The 20,446-nt window shown below is 47.1% G+C and overlaps 1 protein-coding gene across 1 annotated transcript in view; it reads left to right on the top strand.

Moving 5' to 3' along the window:
* LOC144952733 (tripartite motif-containing protein 14-like) overlaps nt 1-20,446 on the top strand; it is a 146,089-nt gene that overhangs the window by 109,426 nt on the left and 16,217 nt on the right. The gene's annotated exons all lie outside the window — the stretch shown is intronic.

Raw genomic sequence — 20,446 nt, 5'->3', positions numbered from 1 at the left:
GCAGTATCTCTCTATAGCTCACGCAGTCTCTGGCTGTTGCTCAGGCAGTCTCTGGCAACATCTGAGACACTAAACTAGGAACAAGCCACGTAAATGTGAGGCAGGCTAAAGTACAAACCTTTTTAGTTTGTTTTGCATATCATGAGGCGCGCCCTGGAATGTGTTGACTTTTGACCAGGCAGATACGTCTCGGTGCCAGAAGCAGCTAAATAAAGACTCAGCTCACCTCATCTCAATTTACCTCATCTCAACTAACCTATTGTCAACTCACCTTGTGTCAACTCATCTCATTCTCAACACACTTCTGTGAAGGTTGGTACAACTTGGAGCTAACAAAATTCCCTCTTGTAGTTCACACAGCTGCTCTCACAAGCAACACCTACCCTCCAATAACACAAACTCACGAGCCCCACCGTCACGCAGAGATGACGTAGGTTGTCCCCATAACAAAGTTGAACTCACCTATCAAAAGCTCCAAATAATCGTGACCCTTAAAGACACGAATATAAGAACAGTTGAGCCCCAACAAATCCTGGTGCGTCCTGTCCAGACAGTCCAGAAAGGACGTCGGAGTTGCAGTTGAAAAAGTCCCTCCAGTCTAAGTTTCACTCTTAAGTTCAGTCTCAAAGAGGTCCACAGGGTTCATGAAGTTTGTCCAAAACATTGGCCACAAATAATGAGCCTGACACGGTGCACAGCCATGGACTCACTACTCAAAGCAGTTGTCCTCCATGGGCACTGCAGGTGTCCTCAACAGTCTGAAACGAAAAGAGCTGCTGTAGGGTTGTGATTGGGTTTCTCGCACATTCAAAAACACTAATTTGAAGAGGAATTGGCTGAACATTCCAAAACAATATTTGAAAAGTGACTCATTGGGGCTTTACATGTTGAAGGACAATTTACGCAGATTACCCTTCGCTGACAGTGACAGATACAATTTAAAAAGATGGTGACCTCCAGAGCAGTGGCGAGCCTCGCTGCGTCTGTCAACAGCGGTGCTCACATCAACAACTTGTTTTATATTTATAACACACCTTTTCTCAATGTGCTTAACATAGTTAAATAAAAAGGTTAAATAATACAATGATACGTATGATAGGGACGTATTAAAGGCTGACGAATGGGTGACTGCGATAGGGGATACTTAGAGATCACGAAAGGGGAGGGAAGAGGAAGAGTGTGACGGTGGGTAACCGACTCTTGCGTCGCTTCATGATTACCTCCACCATGGTGATGCCCACGTAGGGTCTCGTGGGGGGGTCCCCTGTAATCTTGGGTTTTTACCGGAGGGTCCCCTCGTGGGGACGACCCACGGTTTCCCAGTGCCAGGAAATTGGCCGACCCCCGCCAGGCCGAATTGCACTGTGGCCCCGTGGGAACACACCGAACACAGGGAAATAGGGCCGTGGGGAAAGCAAAACACCCAGCGAGCTGGCTAAAGCTAAAAACCTCAACCAAGAGTACGGGAGGGAGGACGGGCACGTAAACAATGGGTTAGGAAGCAAGTGGGAGAAAACGACGGGCACATACACAATGGGTTCTAGATTTGAAGCTTTCGTGACTGCAAGGCATCATATTCTTAAGTTTTTTCGGTAAAGTCACGTAGGTAAAACATCAAAATTAATGAAAATAAAATAAAATAAAAAGAAAAATCACGACGTTTCGGAGGCAACACAAGTCTCCGTCATCAGGTGGGACCGTCACAGTCAGATTAGCTGCATGGGTTGTGAAGCAAGTGAGAGCCACACGCCAGGTAGGCGCCCGATTGGCCAGCAGGGTATCGCTCGCTGCCTAGCCCTGCGCGGGTGGAAAGATTGGGCCCGATTGGCTGGGAGGGCAACACAACTTAGGCAGGGATTTTGGAATTGGGAAGAGATAAAAGGAGGGAAGAGGAGAAACGTTGGTCAGTTCTCCTCCAGTCAGCCAGCTACCCAGTCGGACTCCCAGCCGCTCGATCGTCCATGAGACGCTGGTGAGTGCAGCTACAACTCGACCCAGGCAAACACCTCCTGGATCCTCGTCCCTCCAACTCCCATCGCGTCCGTGAGATATCGTGAGTACGTAAGAGGGGTGAGGAATAGCGCGAGGGTTCCCCGAGGGTTTGGATAGAGACAGGTTGGACGCTGCTCGCTAGGTATTTTGCTCCGGGTCACGCATGGTTTTTCTTCGGGTGAGCCAGTAATAAACTTTAGCACAGAGCAACGACACCGTGTGATTGCTGTGTGTGTGAGGCAGCGCGGGTAGTAATTCATTAACTGCGCTTGGGCTCGCCGTGCGTGTTTTCCCAGCGGATTAACGCGCGAATATCATCATCAATCCGATCGTCGTTCACAGTTCCTATGACCACTGTTTCATTGCTTTCATGGCTTTATTTTGGTGATTTTCGAAAGTTTTTTGGTTTGGCCATGTTTGTTTGTTGTAGTACAGAGTTAGACTGATGCCTTAATCTAAGTTGTCTTGTGGTTGTTATTGTTGTTTGACTTGCATCCCACTGGGATTTTTGCAAAGGGTTCGTGTACGGTTATTTTTCTGCAATATTTTGCTGTCTTTTCTTGGATTTTCTGTTTGCACATAGTCACTTTAAGATGTTTTCTTGTTCATGTTTTTGTTTATTGTTTGTTGTGGTTGCACCCGATTCAAGAGCCGAATGGCTCACAGGGCTATACCTAATAAATTAACTTTGAACTTTGTTGTTCCCGGTGCTTGCGTGATCGCGTGCGAGTTTACTCAGTGCATTTGACGCAGTGTGTCTGCGTAGCGACACGCGTTTTACGCAGTTTGTCCGCGTAGCGAAGATCGTTTTACGCAGCGTGTCCGCATAGCGACGATAACGCTCAGCGGTGCAACGCGCGAATATTGCCATCGATTCGATCGTCGTGTGCCCGAGACTACGCACTTGCATCCAAGGCAGAAGGAAGCAGATTTCGTGGGAAGGAGCAGAGGCGCGGCATATTCATACAGCTATTTTTAGCGTGAGTCGGGGCAGGCAACCTGAGCGGGCACGCGCGCATGCAGCCACCGCAGCATGAGTGGTGGTTTACGCGGGAGAGGGAGTCAGGTTAACACATGGCGGTGGAGAGCCAGCCCCGAGGAAACAAGGTTTTTCCAAAACGTTGATGCTGCAACGGTAAAATGGTTGTCACCTCTTCCTGGTTCTTTCGGTAAAGTCACGTAGAAGGGAAGTAATAAAATAATAAAAATAAAACATAATAAAATAATTCTCACGACGTTTCGGCCACAACGCAAGCAGCCGTCCTCAGGTGTTTGCCATGGACACGAATCTTTCTTCCATGCCAGGCATGCTGACATGGGGAAGACTCCCCCAGGGGCCTCCCATCCGGCCACGTGGGATGGCGAGGAATTCGCACGGCGCCGGCGTGGCCCAGCAGGTGACCGCCAGCAGCCGGGCCACCAAGAGGACGCGTGGTGGGCGTGGGGGGCAGGCAAGAGATGCGGGAGGGGAGCAGCGCCGATCGTCAAGAGCGGAGAGGAAGCCACGAGGCGCCGGCGATAGTGCAGCCAAACGAGGAACCGCTGGCAGCCAGGCTGCTGCTAGGATGCCCAATGGGGGCAGGAGCAGGCAGGAGACGTGGTCAGGAAGCGGCGCCTCCAACAACAAAAATAGACGTTGTAAAAAAAAATCAAACAAATGATAGTGGTGGACGGGTAGGAGAGCGAGGTAGGGGGGAGGTAAGGTATGGAAGAGGGAAATTAGGAACTGTGCAGATGGCTTTTGCTGCCATCTTGCTCTGAGTTGGTGGAGCACCTTGGTTTTTGTGATGTTCAAGGGAGAAAAAGCCGGTCGCGTGTGGTGTATGTGTTAGAGCATGCATTAAGCATGGATCAAGCTGTGATATTTTGAATACCTATATTTGTGTGTTCAAGCATAGATCAAGCTGTTGTATATGTTGATTTATGAAATTTTGATGAAAAAAAAAAAATTCCGAAAAATGCGCAAATCGCATTAATTATGTTAATGTGTGTATTAACATGCATAAAGTATGATAATGTGTGTAATTATATGCATACATTATGATAACCACGGAGATAATCGTAGTAATTTATGCGGATGCTTGCGATTATGTTAATGTGAGCAGTTGTGATAATTAAGCTTAGCTTCGTTTATCCAGTGTTATATCAATCAGGATAACACGATTATCATCGATTAAACGTTTACTGATTATCTTAGTGTGTTTATGTTATTTTAGGTCTCCATTTTCATATCTCATCGCAGGTAACAGCTCTTATAAATAAGACAGTTTTGCATGGACTTGGAAAGAAGCACTCGAACAGTTGGTGTTAAGCAATTTTATTCTAAACAAGCACATGACACTCTCTTATCCGAAAGCAAGTATACGGCAATAAATTAATGGGCAAGATTATGCGATTAACGAAAATGAATGACTAAAACATTTCTTATTTATGTAACTCGACGGCTGCAACTGCTTTGCACGATCAGTTGATATTGAACGCACCACCTCGAAATGGCAACCATTTTTGAAACGCAAAGACAATTTTTTTTAAGTCTTATTCGTGTGCGTGCTGTGTGTGCGTTGTCCCCTTGTAATATTAATTAATTCTTGGAGCCAGGAGTTGTGTCGTTAGCTTGTGTGGTGTGGGAGGATACAAACAGCGGCCAGAAGTTTTCTCTGGGTTGGGCGTGGCCGCCGCGAGCCCCTGCTGCTCCCTCGCTCGGCGTGTCTCTGCTTGTGCGCTCTCTCTCTCTCCACTGCTGGACGACGAGTTGGCACGACGCTCGGTGACGCCCGGTGACGTCCGAGTCGTGCTGCTCTTGCGCTCTCTCTCCCTCTACTGCTAGATGACGAGTTGGCACGACGCTCGGTGACGCCCGGTGACGTCCGAGTCGTGCTGCTCTTGCGCTCTCTCTCCCTCTACTGCTAGATGACGAGTTGGCACGATGCTGTCCTTGAAGATGCTCGGTCGCTCGGTGGCGCTGGGTGTCGCTCGGTGTCGCTCGTTGTCGCTCGGTGGCGCTCGGTGGCGCTCGGTGGCGCTCGGTGGCGCTCGGTGGCACTCGGTGGCGCTCGGTGGCGCTCGTTCGGAAGACTTTGACTCTCTTTCTCCACTGCGGGATGACGAGTCGGTTTTGAATGATGCTGGTTGATCTGGGTGTGTATTAGACACACGGCGCATTCGATGGCGCTGTCCTCTTCCTCACAGCCGTTTGACCAGGCTTTCTCCACTGCTTTGCGCTCTCTGCTTTGCTCGCTTGGTCGACGCTTGGCGATCTCCGCCCTTTTACAGGTTGATTGCTTGTCGTCACTCGTCACTCTCTCTGCTCCGTGCTTCCCTTGTTCGTGCAGCTGCCAGCTTCACTCGCACTTAACTTCGTTCTGCGAGAAGCGACACCTGCTATCGGCATCGGTGTTTCGTTTCCTCACGACGCTCCGCCAGCCGGAGCACGGCTGAAACCCAGCCCCGACCCAGGTTGAACTCAGACTTCTGCGACTCGAACGACCCCTCCTCGTTCCATCACTTCTCGAGGCACGATCTGTCCCAGCTCTCTTGCGAGCCCCGTCGCAACGCCGAGCGCGACTCGGACAGACTGCACTCAGACTGTCACCTTAACGACGTCTCGTCGTCCCATCTCTCCTCGAGGCACGATCTGCCCCAGCTCTCTTGCGAGCCCTGTTGCAACGCTGCGTCGCAAGCCGAGTTGCGAGACCGAGCACGACTCGACCCAGACTGCTCGTTCGCTATGTGCGCCCGTGCCTAACTCAAAACGTGACTCCGCTCTCTGCGCATTCTTTGCGAGAGAAAACAAAGAGAAAAAAACAGATATCTTTGGAATGTCAGGCACCGATTCCCCCCTGTGACCTTTTTGCTCCCTCCTTGCTTGCCAGACCCCGCTGGAAGACAAAGGTGGCTGAGGAGATGTTTGCAATACATTTATGTGGTCCTGTGTGTTACATTTATTCTTGAATTATATTTTATGAGTTCCTTCGGTCTTAGTATCGTGGTTATCATTCGTCTATGTTTAATGAATATTCGTACTGATCCTCGTCACATTGTTATTTTGGGGCTTTGCCAAGTTTAGTTCTCCAGAGATTGGTGTTTTATTCTGAGTTATATTTTAATGTCCTGAGGTTAAGTGTAACTATGTTTCCACTTAAGCTTTCTGGAATTCGTACTCTTTAGTTTTTAGGACGGTCATGTAGATAGGAAACATATAATTCGAAATAATATGTATGCGGTGAATACGAGTAATATAAGATTATTACTAATAAAAAAAACTATGGTTTGTTGGTTAATTCTCTTTGTTAAGTTTCTACTTTTCGGTTAGGAAAACGTTAAGAAAACGCGAGTGGCAACCGTTATTATCATTTACTCTGCTCTGCACCCCCTCCGTGCATCTCAAGATGTCTTGGGAGGTCAGGCCATCGATCTTTGTCCATCTGGATGTCTCTGACCTCTCTGTGACCGAATTCTTATCATTTTAACCGCCCTCCATGTTTCATGGATTCCTGGTGTGCTTGTGAGTTGTTTTCATTATTTAATAAAAAAAAATAGATATATGAAAAAATATATATATTTCTTAATATTAATAACGGAAAACAGGGCATAGATACAACAAAGCACTGTTCGATTTAGTATTGTAAACAATCGGTTTATTCCCGTTTTCTCGAGCATTGGATCGGTAAAAATCCTCTGATTCCCGTTCCAGTTTTCCTTATATGGGCGAAACAATGTTCCATTACTCGATATATGGGTCTCAACCATTAACATGATATATCGTTAATTCTGCCGCGGATTCATTTTATCCCGTTTCAGCGTACAGAAGATGCGGCCTGACGCCACGTGGAAACCTGCCCCAACGTGAAAACCTGCCCCTTGCCTGCACTGCTGCAGGGAGCATAACACTGGTCAACAAAAAAAACATTTTTTCTGGCCTGGACTTTTGCAGCTGTTTTAGACTAATTTCAGGGTGCTGATTCCAAATCTGATCTCAGATTTGCTCTATCACATCTCATTTTTATGCTATCGGCATACCTCATTGTCATTGATTTTACCCGAAATTAACTCTGTCACTTATGATTGCAAGTTGTAGCGAGTCAGGGACTGCTTTAGTGTTAAAATATGGTGCTGCATTTTTAGGATAGTGTGTTCATAATATCATTTTATGTAGATATCCACATTTTTTTAATATTTTTCTTCTGCAGTTTTTATTGAAAATGCAATATTTGATATCTCAAAAACCTGATGTGATAGACAAAAACTGATGCCAGATTTGGAACCAGCACCCCAAAATTACTTTAAAACCGCAGAAAAAGTGTGTTGACCAGTGTAATTCTGGGTCTGCACAAAGTCTGCTGAGCCCGGAATTGCCAATAAGGGGGCGTCCATAAATGACGTCACGCGATTTTGGACGATTTTTGACCCCTCCCCTTCGTCACACGGCGTCACAAAAAGTCAGACCCCCCCCTCAAATATGATGTCACAAAGCTCTGCCCCCCCAAATATAAAACATGCCACAAATCGCCTTAAACTATTATCATTGTAGTGCGTATTTAATGTGCCGCTGCACTCTGATGTTGTAGGAGGAAACATTTGTTAAAAAGTCTATTAAATTAAGTAGAACGTGTTGTCTGTATTTATTTAAAGTTGCGCATTTTGATGTGACGTCACATTTCTCACCCCCCCCCCCCCTCTCGTCACACATCGTCACAAATGTCTGACCCCCCCCCCCTCCCTAGATGCGTGATGTCATTTACGGACAGCCCCTACGTGATGGTCGGGAGTGTAGTGATGACAGTTTTACATAGGAGGGAATGACGTGGTCAAATATTGAGGAGTCAAAGAGAGAGAAACACAGACAGGAGCGGATTTAATAAGTATAACCCGTAAAAACAAAGTTTTTCACTATAAATCCTTTATATGCGTGGCGGCTAGAGTCCTCTCGCCCTTTGGCTTGAGATGGCTGCCACCTATGGATCAGATGATTGCATTGCACCATTAAGCAATTGGTAATTAAATATAATATTTTTGTCCTAAAAAGTGTAAAATTTTGGAAAAAACAATTTCACGAACATTAATTGTCATGCACAACGAGTCTGTGTGGAAAATATCAGCTCGATTGGATCACGGGAAGTGGGTTAAAAAACGACCGAAAGATTTGCACGGTCCTAAGCAAGCGAACTTAATATAAAGGATTTAAAAACAGCTTTAATTCACGATGCACGTGGGCGCACATTAGCCATACCTCGGGACTCAATAAATAAGTTTCCAAATGTCACTATGATGCTTGAACTGTCGGAATTGGCTGGCGCATTATGCTGCTGCTACCGATGTCTACTTATAATCAATCTTAAAACTATTAAATTATTTTAATTCGTTTCATCATTTTACCTTCTATTAGTTGACTTTGTTATTTTCATATCATTGAGAATCGTTATGTTTTATGTTTCACTGCCGTAGTTGTCACCTTTTACGATGCATTGCCTGGCCTTGCAGCATGCAGCTACCATCACCTCCCCTGACGTACATGTACTACTACACATTAAACTCATACACGCGAACTTACACGTGTTTTCATACTCTACATGGCAGTATACACACTGTATACAGTGCTACATGTAACATGCAGTACACCTTTACCTACACACTTACATTGCACATTAGGCACTACACGAGCTTCTCACACGCACACTAACATGCCGTACATGTGGCACATGTCAGTTAGAGCTGGGGAAAAACCCCCCCTCCTATTAAAATACTCCTCAGGATGCTATTGCAATGACCGCGGATTGAGTGGTGGTAGGCAAAGAGACGAGGCAGGGTAGGAATGGAGACAGTTCCGGCGGAGGAGTGCAGGCCGGGTGTGTGGGGTAAGGCAGGGGAGTGAGGAGTGACAGAGGGCGTCGTTAGAAACAGAGGCATGAGAGAGAGGCGGTTGTGTTGCTGTTGCTTTATTGACTGAAGTTAGTTGTGGGGCCGTCCATAAATGACGTCACGCACCTGGGGAGGGGGGGTCAGACATTTGTGACGATGGGTGATGAGGGCTGGGTTGAGAAATGTGTCGTCACATCAAAATGCCAACTTTAAATAAATATAGAATTGTTATAACAACACTAATTGTTTATAACAACACACCTACAACATCAGAGTGCAACGCCACATTAAATACGCACTACAATGACAATAGTTTAAAGCGATTTGAAGCGTGTTTTATTTTCAAAATGGAAATATGATTTTAGGGGGGGGGGGGGTGGCAGAGCTTTGTGACGTCATAGTTGAGGGGGGTCTGACTTTTTGTGACGCCGTGTGAAGAGAGGGGGGGCGGGGTCAAAAATCGTCCCAAATCGCGTGAAGTCATTTATGGACGGCCCCTGGTGACACATACGCGCACGAGAGAGAGAATAATCCGTGGCTGTGTTTGATTGTTCCATTGAGAGAAGTCGGACGACCGTCTGCGATCTGTGATCGCAACGAACGTTCACGTTGCATTCCTGAGGAGCAAGGCGGTCCATCATCACACTGTGACCTGCAGCCACACCCAAAGGTGGCTTCATCAGAGCTCAACGCTGACCCACGCAGGACACGTCCCCCTCCCTCAGGCCCCGCCCACCTGCCCTCAAGCCCCGCCCACCTGCCCTCTGACCCCTGATTTTGGCGGGAAACCAACATCAGATTGGCGTCAGTGATGTTGCTAAGCAGCGAGGCGGTGAGACACGGGCTGAGGTAAAAGTTTTACTTCTTGCGTACAGGCACGTGAAGTAAAGTCACTGTGCTGATTACATTTACTGTGCTACTAGCAGTTGCCGCCCGCTTCGCGGGCGGTGTGTATATGCTTGGTTGGTGGGGAGTTGAAAGTGGCTGGACACAATATACATGTTTTGGTGATTGTTGAATGTTTATTTTGGTGAGGTTATATGTATTTTTATGAGACGCTCAATCGACAATATTCAAGAATGCAAGTAATTGAAATATAGAATGCAACTTATTCAAATATCTGGCGATACACGATATTCTTCGTGTACACTCCGTCTTCCGCCTCGTCGTCAGGTCCCTCGAAGCGCCATTCGCGTCTTGTTCCGATACGTAGCGCCGTTCATGTACTCATCCGTGTACGTCCAATCCAGTTCCCCGAGAGGGAGCAAGAGAGGACATTGAAGTGAATCATAGATCGAATGGGTTTCGAACAGTCGCAAAAGGCCACCTGACCGTGGGCAGAGAAGCAAGTCTCGGTTATTCGCCGCGTTGCCGTCATCAACCAACACAGCAGCAACCTCCGTGGCAGTGGGGAGATTGTGCGTGCGGGGTCCCGCATAGTTGTTTGCACGCAGGCGAAACACGACGTTGATGGGGTTGTCGCCGGCTTCGATCATGCTTCTCATCCGCTGACCCATTGTAAGGAACTCGCGCGCAAACGGGTTGCACGTCTCCATCATGTGCTCCAAGTCCAACAGCGCGACTCTGTTCAGGCCACAAAAAATTCCCTGTCGGCGAGCCACTCGTGCTTCCACATCTGGATCGTACACGTAAATCTGCGCAAACTTGGGCTTCGTTGTCTGACCGGCTTAATCCGTATATGGTAACAAAGATCCCAAGAAATGGCCCATCGCTCCTTGGATACGGTATGTATACACGCCTCTCTGCCCTTGGACACTTTGATCTTCTGCTACTGGGTCGAAGCGGCGATTGCTTAAAGACGCACCAAGCGACGTGAATGCAAACACTTGATTGTACATGCGTATCTGCTTCCGAAACTCTTCATCTTGGTACCACTTGCGTAGAATGGCCGGTGCAGGCTGGAGTGGCGGTAGAGCGACCTTGCCGTCAATGCAGCATATGATCAAAGACTCGCCGGCCACTTCCATGCTCGACACTTTGAGCAAACCGAAGTTGGCTCTGGTAGTTTGTGTCTTCCTGCGATGATATTCTTCCCCGAAACTCTGGAGCCTCCAAACTCGTCTTGGTTGGCGAGGGCGGCCCTGTAGCGCTTGGTTCGCCGTTGAACGCGTCGCTGTTCCAGCGTCTCCTCGACTTCGTTTTCTGTCCTCTCCATTTGCCGTTGGGACTGGCGCTGTCGCATCTCCTCTAGTTCTTCCGTCATCCTGGCGAGACGTTCAGCTTCCAGCTCAGCATGGCGTCGACGCGCTTCCTCCTGCTGTTCTTCCGTCAACCTCCCGCAGCGCTCTGCTTCCAGCACACTGTGGCGACGTCGTTCTTCGTCTTGCTGTTGTTCCGTCAACCTTCGGCGCCGCTCAACTTCCGAGTTACTGCGATGATATCGTTCATCCAGTAGTCGCTCGGCAGTCATTCTGGAACGACGCTGGGCCTCCAGCGCAGCGCAATGCGCTCGCTCAGCATTTTGTTGAAACGGACGACGCAACTCCTGAAGGCCTAGTGTGAGTTTTGGATCCTCCCGCGCTGCGGCTCGAGCAATGACAAAGTTAGGGTCGTCTTCTTCTTGCTTACCTTCTTCAAGGTCCACGTGGAAGTCGCCGGGAGAAAATCACATGATCGTGTACGTCCATGAGGACATCCTGCATATGACTTGGTTGATCCATTGCGTCGTTGCCAGCGTTGGTTGCTATGCGCCCTTCATCGATAGCATTCCCCAAGTAAAGCTCTCACTTTGGCTTATTCAACCGAAATCGCTTCATTCTGCGGCGATTGCGGCGACGATCTTTGACCTCCTTGGGCTCGGTCGCGGCAGGAGTTGCATGTACGATTTGGTTTTTGTGCAAAGCATCCTCGAGCTCCTCTCGTGTGTCTCTGTTTCGCTTGCTATAGGGATTTGGATGAAGCATTATCCTAGGTGAGGGTGAGTATGAAATAGTTGAGCAGCTTAGGCACCCTCTCCGTGTTCCACGACCAGTGCTTGTAGTAATCGTGGTGGCTGTGGTGAGATATCTGGAAGTCTGCGTACACAAACGTGACGCGTTAGACAGAAAGCCTATGTAAACCGCGTTGCCTCTCAGTCCGTGACATCTGAAGCACTGTAGAATATATATCTCGCTGTACTGTTGCGCACGGGTACTGGCAGATAAAGTCCCCCCGACTGACGCACAAACGTTGTGACGACAGATATAATACACGCAGTGCCTCTACCCTGCTCGCTACCAAGTCCCTACGTGACCGCCAGCTATGTTCTTGCACGTTCAGAGTGTTTTTTTTTACCCAAAGATGACCCTCACTTCCGCACGCACCACTATCCACCATAAGCGCACACTGGCACACTTACAGATGCAGCGGTTTGTTATTTTTTATTTAATTCGTAACGCAGCATCGATATGCTCTCCACCATCCACCATGCCCTTGCATCGCAAAGACACAGCTCCGGTGTGCGTCAGCATGTGCGCCATCCACAGTGACATTGGTCAGCAATTGCACCGTTCCGATCGCACACAGGTTGGCCCCTGCATCCTCCGTCTGTATGTACACACACAGACAAATCCGTTATGGGGCCACCTATTTTTTTCTTATAAAAAAATATTTTGTTGGTGTTTTTACGTTTACGTATTCCCATTGTGGGTGTTTTACGCATGCATCAGATTTTTGGGTTCCTCACATATGATATCAGAGGTGTGGGTCACTCCATTTCTCAATCAAACAATAACGGGGATCGTTTCAGTTATGACAGCTTGCAGATAGAAACATTGCATGATCGTATACTAATAATGACAGAATTTGTACCCCAGTGGAGGGCATCCCCCACCCGGCGCTTCTTACCGGTACTGTGAGACTTAGAAATCCAGAACTCTCCTCCTCCTGAACCGTTCACAATACCCTGTGGTAGTACCATAATCATCTCAATAAAGCGATCACTTTCCAATGCCCATTTTGATCCCGGGAGTTACCCGGGTGGTGTCACACTGTACTCATTGTTTTAGCATGTCGCAAATTCCGATATGGCTTGTGCAACGGCCAGAGAGTGACAGCGGCGGGGGGCCGGGCTGCAACCATTTTAGACAGTTTATTACATTTCAAAGTGCATGGGATTGGCACTCCAAAACATCATAAATGTACAGTAACGCCAACTGCATCCGTGCCAAACATGATACGCGGACACATGCTGCATATTATGCAACACATGCCCTTACCAGCAGCAGCATGCCGTCCATGGAGACGTGATGAACGTCAATACATAACAATGGTAATAAACCGAAAAATACCCATTGTACCCATCAAACAGTCAGCTCGGTTGCCCCATGGGGGTATTGACCCATGGGCGAAACTGTAGGGGGCGCTACGCAACTGGCCGTGGTCCCGGCAGGTGAAGCTGCCAGCTCAGTCCGCGAAGACTCACTGTATAGCGACCCCTGCCTACTCGTAAGGTAACGTTGTTTGGGGACTCCACTAATCGCAGCACGCAGCACCCAATTTTTACATAAATATACGTAATATTAGCGCAACTACCATTCGCACACTTGCATGCATATGTAATGTAGTTACTCGGCGGGAGACGACTTCACGGGTAACACACTCTTTATTTTATCAAACTTGGTTACAGGTGACTAACACCTACTTTGTATCTCGGGTGACAACCACCCACTTAGCTACTTGGCGACTAACGCCCACTGAGCTACTCGGATGACCAACATCCACTTAGTACTCGGGTGACAAACACCCACTTAGCTACTTGGCGACTAACGCCCACTGAGCTACTCGGATGACCAACATCCACTTAGTACTCGGGTGACAAACACCCACTTAGCTACTTGGCGACTAACGCCCACTGAGCTACTCGGATGACCAACATCCTCTTAGCTACTTGGCGACTAACGCCACTGAGCTACTCGGATGACCAACATCCACTTAGTACTCGGGTGACAACCACCCACTTAGCTACTTGGCGACTAACGCCCACTGAGCTACTCGGATGACCAACATCCACTTAGCTACTCGGCGACTAACGCCACTGAGCTACTCGGATGACCAACATCCACTTAGCTACTCGGCGACTAACGCCACTGAGCTACTCGGCTTCACTAGGTCTTCAGCTCCGTCTTCGGGTCTTCAACTGGGTAACTCTCCCTGAGTGCTCTCGCGCGTCCCCCTTTATACCCCACCTGCGGACGTCGCTGCGAGCACCCACTTATTCGACCAATCGCCGGGCGCTGGCTACGATCCTCATTTCCCACATCTCATCGTGCCTCACCACTCACTCCGCGCCGCCCCGTCATCTGTCACTCCCGGCGCGCGCGTCCACACCACGCCCACAACGCGTGCCCAACCCCGCACCCCGCGCCGCCCCGTGATCCATCACTGTCACAGTCGGCGCACGTCAATACCACCACTACACATACACACCACACTCACACAGCGCAGGGTCTGCGCCCACAGTGCACTGCAGCACTGCGGCGCAGACCTTGGCAGACCTATGCTATCACACAGCGCTTACCTTCTGTGTGCTTCTGCATGTTTGGAAATGGACGACTGACTGACTGACGCGTGCTGCCGCCACAAAGCACGCAGGCCACTTTGAGGCAATTAAATGTAAGGGATAATTAATTAGTCCAATGAGATTGAAGGCAACACCGACAGAATTTCTCGAGCGCTGGTTTGATATGTAGGGAGGGGAACTGTGCAGGGCCACTTTGCACACACTTGTTTTGGCCCAATGAAAGATTAAGCACAGTGTTTTCAAGGGAATGGGCGCAATATTGATGGAGCTGCATACGAAAGAGTGGTCAGTTTTGTCCACTGGGCCGTCGAACCGAACCCCACCAATAATGAACAGATTTTATTGAAAGTTCTGGAATTGAAAATGTATGTGGCTATCTGATTAGTGGAGGGTTCTTGGTTGCAGCCGCGGACGTTCTTCGTTGGGGAGATATCGCCACCAGAACGCAGTGTTCGGCCGGTGCAACAGCAACACTGTACCTACAGTAGATTTTGCGTTGCGACCATCACTGTGAATATGGTGTTGCGTGAAAGTAGGTGCAATTGTTGACCGAAGAGACGCTGTTGTGCGGCAGGTTTATTTATTTATATTTGTCGAATGAAAGTGAGCTGTGGCTTTTTGCCGGCTGTTTTATTAATTTTTATCGACGAATTAGAGCTAGCTGTTTGGGCGGGTCCGTAAATAAATGAACGTCCAGATACGCACGCAGACGACCAAACCAGCGTAGTTGTTTAAGATTATTTTTGTTAAGGCGCTCTTCCACCTCCAACCCAGCTTATATAAGCTCCTAGCTTGGTAGTGTCTCATTCTTCACCTGAAGACGGCTGCTTGCGTTGTAGCCGAAATGTCGTGAGAATTATTTTATTTTATTATGTTTTATTTTTATTATTTTATTACTTCCCTTCTACGTGACTTTACCGAAAGAACCAAGAAGATTAATCCCTGCAGTCACGAAAGCTTTAAATCGAAATATGATATGAGATTGTATTTAATGTCGAGGTCACATTAGTGGGTGCTGTATGGTAGATCCAATACAAATCGAAGATCCGAATGATAAATGGGGTTTAATCTGTTAAGTGTTAGATTAGTAGCTGATTTGTACGCAGCGTCACAGTAGCCACCATGCCTTGTGTAACGCCCTTTGTTATTTTTAAATTTATGGACGAGATTTTATGACGATGTACCGTTTAGATAAAGGTCTGAGATGTATCTCTGAAACCATTTAATCGTACTGTCTGACAATTCTAGTTGACTGCGTCTTGTGAGTAGAATACCATGGTCAAGAGTTTCAAAACGCTTTAGACAAAGCAAGAAATAGTCCACAGCAGTAGCGGCCTTCATGCAGGTTACTGAAAAACATTTTAAATCATCCATAATAGCTGTGGTGGCGCAGTAATCCTCATTGAAACCAGACTGTTTACTGTGCGGGAGATTGTGAGTTTTATGTATCCGTCTCTTCGTGATTAAAGTAAAAAAAAATTTAGTAACTGTTGAAAGAATATAGATTGGTCTATAATCATTCTTACAACGTCTGCCCTAACTAAACTGCCCACATCCAGTGAAGCAGTAGCTGTGCAGGGTGCAACGGTCACATTATAAAGGTGTTCATAAACCTTACCTTATGGCATGCAGTCCCGTATTTTTAGTCTAGCAAACAGCCTATTATCTCCGAAGAATAATAAAGCATTTCCACACTTTTAAAAGATTGCACTTTATTGGTGCCGAGTAACCTATTTTTGCGTACAAAAATGCAACTGGCTGTTTCTTAAAACGTTCACATAACATCCGACTTTTTCACATATCCACCAATGATTCAGACCCTAGTGAGTCAGACACGGTATACCACAAACATTTCAATAAAAATCCTCATTCTGTCCCAACTTTGTGTTGCCGTTCCAATCCTTAAGCGGAGAGGCAATTCCTCAAATCCTTACCCGTACCACACGACCGTTCTATTTCGATACTCTGAAGCGTAGTCAAATAATCCCCACGACCCGCCTTCATCTCGCAGTGGATTAACAAAAGGGGTGTACACGGACAGCGTATTGCATTGTGGTTAGGATACGGAATCAAGAATTCACGAACGTGTGTTCAACTTGTTTCGCACCGTACATTGCCAACTGTCCAAATCGGTACGACTGTTTTCTGTGAAAAAAACACAACTTGACGTAAGTTAAGTTGCGTCGACACCAGAGCAATCATTTGCATGCAACTTGGCAACTTGGGTGTATGCAACGGAATCGCTTCTACATGGACGTCTCTGCAACATTTTGCTCACAGTGTAACGAGACTACTTTCAAGCATCTCCTTAGAGATTCATAGCAACGTATCGCATCATCACACGCTACACAGTTCTGAATTGCGATAAACAGTTACAATCTAGATGCTGGCGAAGAGTCGTAGTAACCAGAACAGGGGGCAGACATGTTAGTCACTGAGACTTGTCTTATGTTGTGCAACTACTCGCACAGATTTTGGCAAAAGAAACTGCAGGTTACGAGATCGCACAATTTCTAGTGATTTGGTTGCGCAACACATCTCTAATTTTGATTAAGTAAATGTGAGACAATCAGTTTTGTCATTTTCCAAATTGTATCATTCAATCCGTGTCCATAATCATCAGCATCGTCCTTACCACTGAAACATGTAGGATCAGTAACACGTTACCTTGATGATACAATACCACGGTAGAAGCAGTAAATGCTTATACAGTATGTGGTTAATTTAAGCGACAGCTGATTGTGGTGTACCTCGAGACATCTGTCACTTCTACCTTACAGTACATCCCCTGCTCAAAGGAGACAAACTTAACGCATGATTCATGAATGCACGAAACAATAACGCTGCCATGCGCTCACATACAGCATGATGGATACGATATGGAGGTGACAAGAGGGAAATACTCCACATATTCAAGGGCTTCTCAATCAAAATTGATAGTTGGGGGATGTTTGGCTGTTCCAATCACGGTTCTTATCTTAATGACATTTATATAGCACATTTACGAAGGCGCTTTACAGCAATCATAAAATTGTATACAGCATGATAAATGAAATGAAGAATTGGGTTATTTTAAGGGCCCGTTGTGATTTCTAGAACGCGGGCTATCCCATGCTTGTGGGTCGACGACTTTTCGAATAGAATGCCCTCAGAAATTGACGGAGTAGAAGTGTAAGGGATGCCGTCAGGGCAGCGGATATTTTTTATGGATCCTGTTGGAAGGGAGGCGGGTGCAATGTCGCGATTCATGCATTGGTGAGGGAGTCGGTAGAGATCCCGCCAGGCATACAGATGTTGGTTCCCTTGCGGTACCGGAAGCAGTTGCATTTGGCCGACCCAGATGCGGCAATTCTCCTGAAACCATCCAACAGTGTGACACATGAGCTTATGCTGACTCATTAATTCCCCCCCCCCCCCCCCCCCACTTTGTGCAAGAGCGCAAAAGTGTGGTCACCACATCTACGCCTCTAAATAAGGAGCGAAACAGTTAGACTTCTCTACAAATCTGGCTGTCGCCTGATGAAGCTAGTTGTAATTACTGGCGAAACGTCATACTCAGATTGTAGATGTTGTGGCTTGGCTCTCCAACACACAGGTGTGCTGGACTCGTGACGAATTGGCATGTTCTGTTGACGTGACAACACTTACTAGTTGGCTGTGTCTGGTGGTGGCGGGTTTTAACTACACATTTATATATCTACGCGAACTTCAACATAAGTACTGTGTGGTTAATGAAGACATTATTCCTTCCAAAAGTATTTGTTTGGTGATTGAACATCTTAACACATCTGTTTTATTGCCAGAAAGGGTAACACTTATTCTTATATTTTAATACTGGCAAGGGAGGTCCCATGAGGTGTTAAGATGTTCATACACAAAATGGATGTCTTTTGCAACGAATAAAGTCTGCATTAACTACACAAACTTATTTGGTGTTTGAACATCTGAAAACAACTCCTGTTTTATTGCCAGAAAGGGTAAAATCTATTATTATTATTATTATTTTCTCACACTTTGATACCGGCAAAAAAGGTTCTATTTCTTTTTTTACGCGCTGATGTTGATGTGATACGGCCAGACTACCCCTGGGGCGCCTCCCCCCTGCCCACATGAGCGGTTAACGGTGCCGGGTTCAGCAAAGGGCCTCGCCCGGTGGTTTGTGACTCCACAAACTGGACCCTGAGCCGCAGCCCCGTGACCGAGTTAAACACAACTCCCACCGGTGTCTCACAGCTCGACAACTGCATCGCGACTTTGAGACAAAACACATTATTTTCATGAAGTAGTTTAAAGTGTTAAACTTAAAACAAATAAAGTGAAGCCGGAAGACGAAAATAACAACAACAATCAATCTTAATTTGGAGCTTTCGTGACTGCAGGGATTACTGTTTGGTTCTTTCGGTATTGTCACGTATAAAGATAAAATAATAAATTAAATAATAGCATACTACGACGTTTCGATTGCAACACAAGCAATCATCATCAGGTATAAAAGAAATAGCAGCAAAAATCTAACCAGAAAACTATATCTGTCTGCTTATATGTCTGTCTAGTTTTCTGGTTAGATTTTTGTTGCTATTTCTTTTATACCTGATGATGATTGCTTGTGTTGCAATCGAAACGTCGTAGTATGCTATTAATTAATTTATTATTTTATCTTTATACGTGACTTTACCGAAAGAACCTAAGAACAACAACAATGTCGTGGAGTAGAGTGGCAGGGAGCAACGAGTTTACTAGCAGCGTTCTCCTGACAGTTCAGCTGAGACGAGTTGAGGTGAGGTGAGTTGGTGAGGTGAGTTGAGTTGAGGTGAGCTGAGGGGAGGTGAGTTTAGGTGAGGTGAGTTGAGATGAGGTGAGTTGAGGTGAGTTGAGTTGTGATGAGGTGCATGAGGATGAGTATTTGAGACGAGGTGATCCGAGTCTTCTTTTTAAGGCACCCCTGGAGTGGAGACGTCTGTACTCACTCACACGTCAACACATTCCAGAGCACGCCTCGTGATGTGCCAATAAAACTGGAAGACTTCCTTCTTCCTTGTCACCTATTTACGTGGCTTGTTCCTCGTTTAGCATCTCAGACGCAGCCAGCGACTACCTGAGCTACAGACAGAGACTGCCTGAGCTACAGCAAGATACTTCCTGAGCTACAGCCAGAGACTTCCTGAGCTACAGCAAGATACTTCCTGAGCTACAGCAAGATACTTCCTGAGCTACAGACAGAGACTTCCTGAGCTACAGCAAGATACTTCCTGAGCTACAGCAAGATACTTCCTGAGCTACAGACAGAGACTTCCTGAGCTACAGTAAGATACTTCCTGAGCTATAGCAAGATACTTCCTGAGCTACAGACAGAGACTTCCTGAGCTACAGCAAGATACTTCCTGAGCTACAGCAAGATACTTCCTGAGCTACAGACAGAGACTTCCTGAGCTACAGCAAGATACTTCCTGAGCTATAGCAAGATACTTCCTGAGCTACAGACAGAGACTTCCTGAGCTACAGCAAGATACTTCCTGAGCTACAGCAAGATACTTCCTGAGCTACAGCAAGATACTTCCTGAGCTACAGCAAGATACTTCCTGAGCTATAGCAAAATACTTCCTGAGCTACAGACAGAGACTTCCTGAGCTACAGCAAGATACTTCCTGAGCTACAGCAAGATACTTCCTGAGCTACAGCAAGATACTTCCTGAGCTACAGCAAGATACTTCCTGAGCTACAGACAGAGACTTCCTGAGCTACAGCAAGATACTTCCTGAGCTACAGCAAGATACTTCCTGAGCTACAGCAAGATACTTCCTGAGCTACAGACAGAGACTTCCTGAGCTACAGCAAGATACTTCCTGAGCTACAGCAAGATACTTCCTGAGCTACATCCAGCGACTGCCTGAGCTCCAGCCAGCGCCCGTCTCTGAGTGAAGCCACGGGGCCATGGCGAGTGTGGCTCCCAGTGGTAGCGAGGCTCCAGGGGAGTTGACCTGCCCCATCTGCCTGGACGTTTTCCGCTGCCCCTGCACGCTCAGCTGCGGTCACTCGTTCTGCCTCAAGTGCGTGGAGGACGCCTGGAATGCGACA

This window comes from Lampetra fluviatilis, chromosome 69 (genome assembly GCF_964198595.1).
Source record: "Lampetra fluviatilis chromosome 69, kcLamFluv1.1, whole genome shotgun sequence".
NCBI classification, from domain to species: domain Eukaryota; kingdom Metazoa; phylum Chordata; class Hyperoartia; order Petromyzontiformes; family Petromyzontidae; genus Lampetra; species Lampetra fluviatilis.
This window is presented reverse-complemented; position numbering and strand designations above follow the sequence as displayed.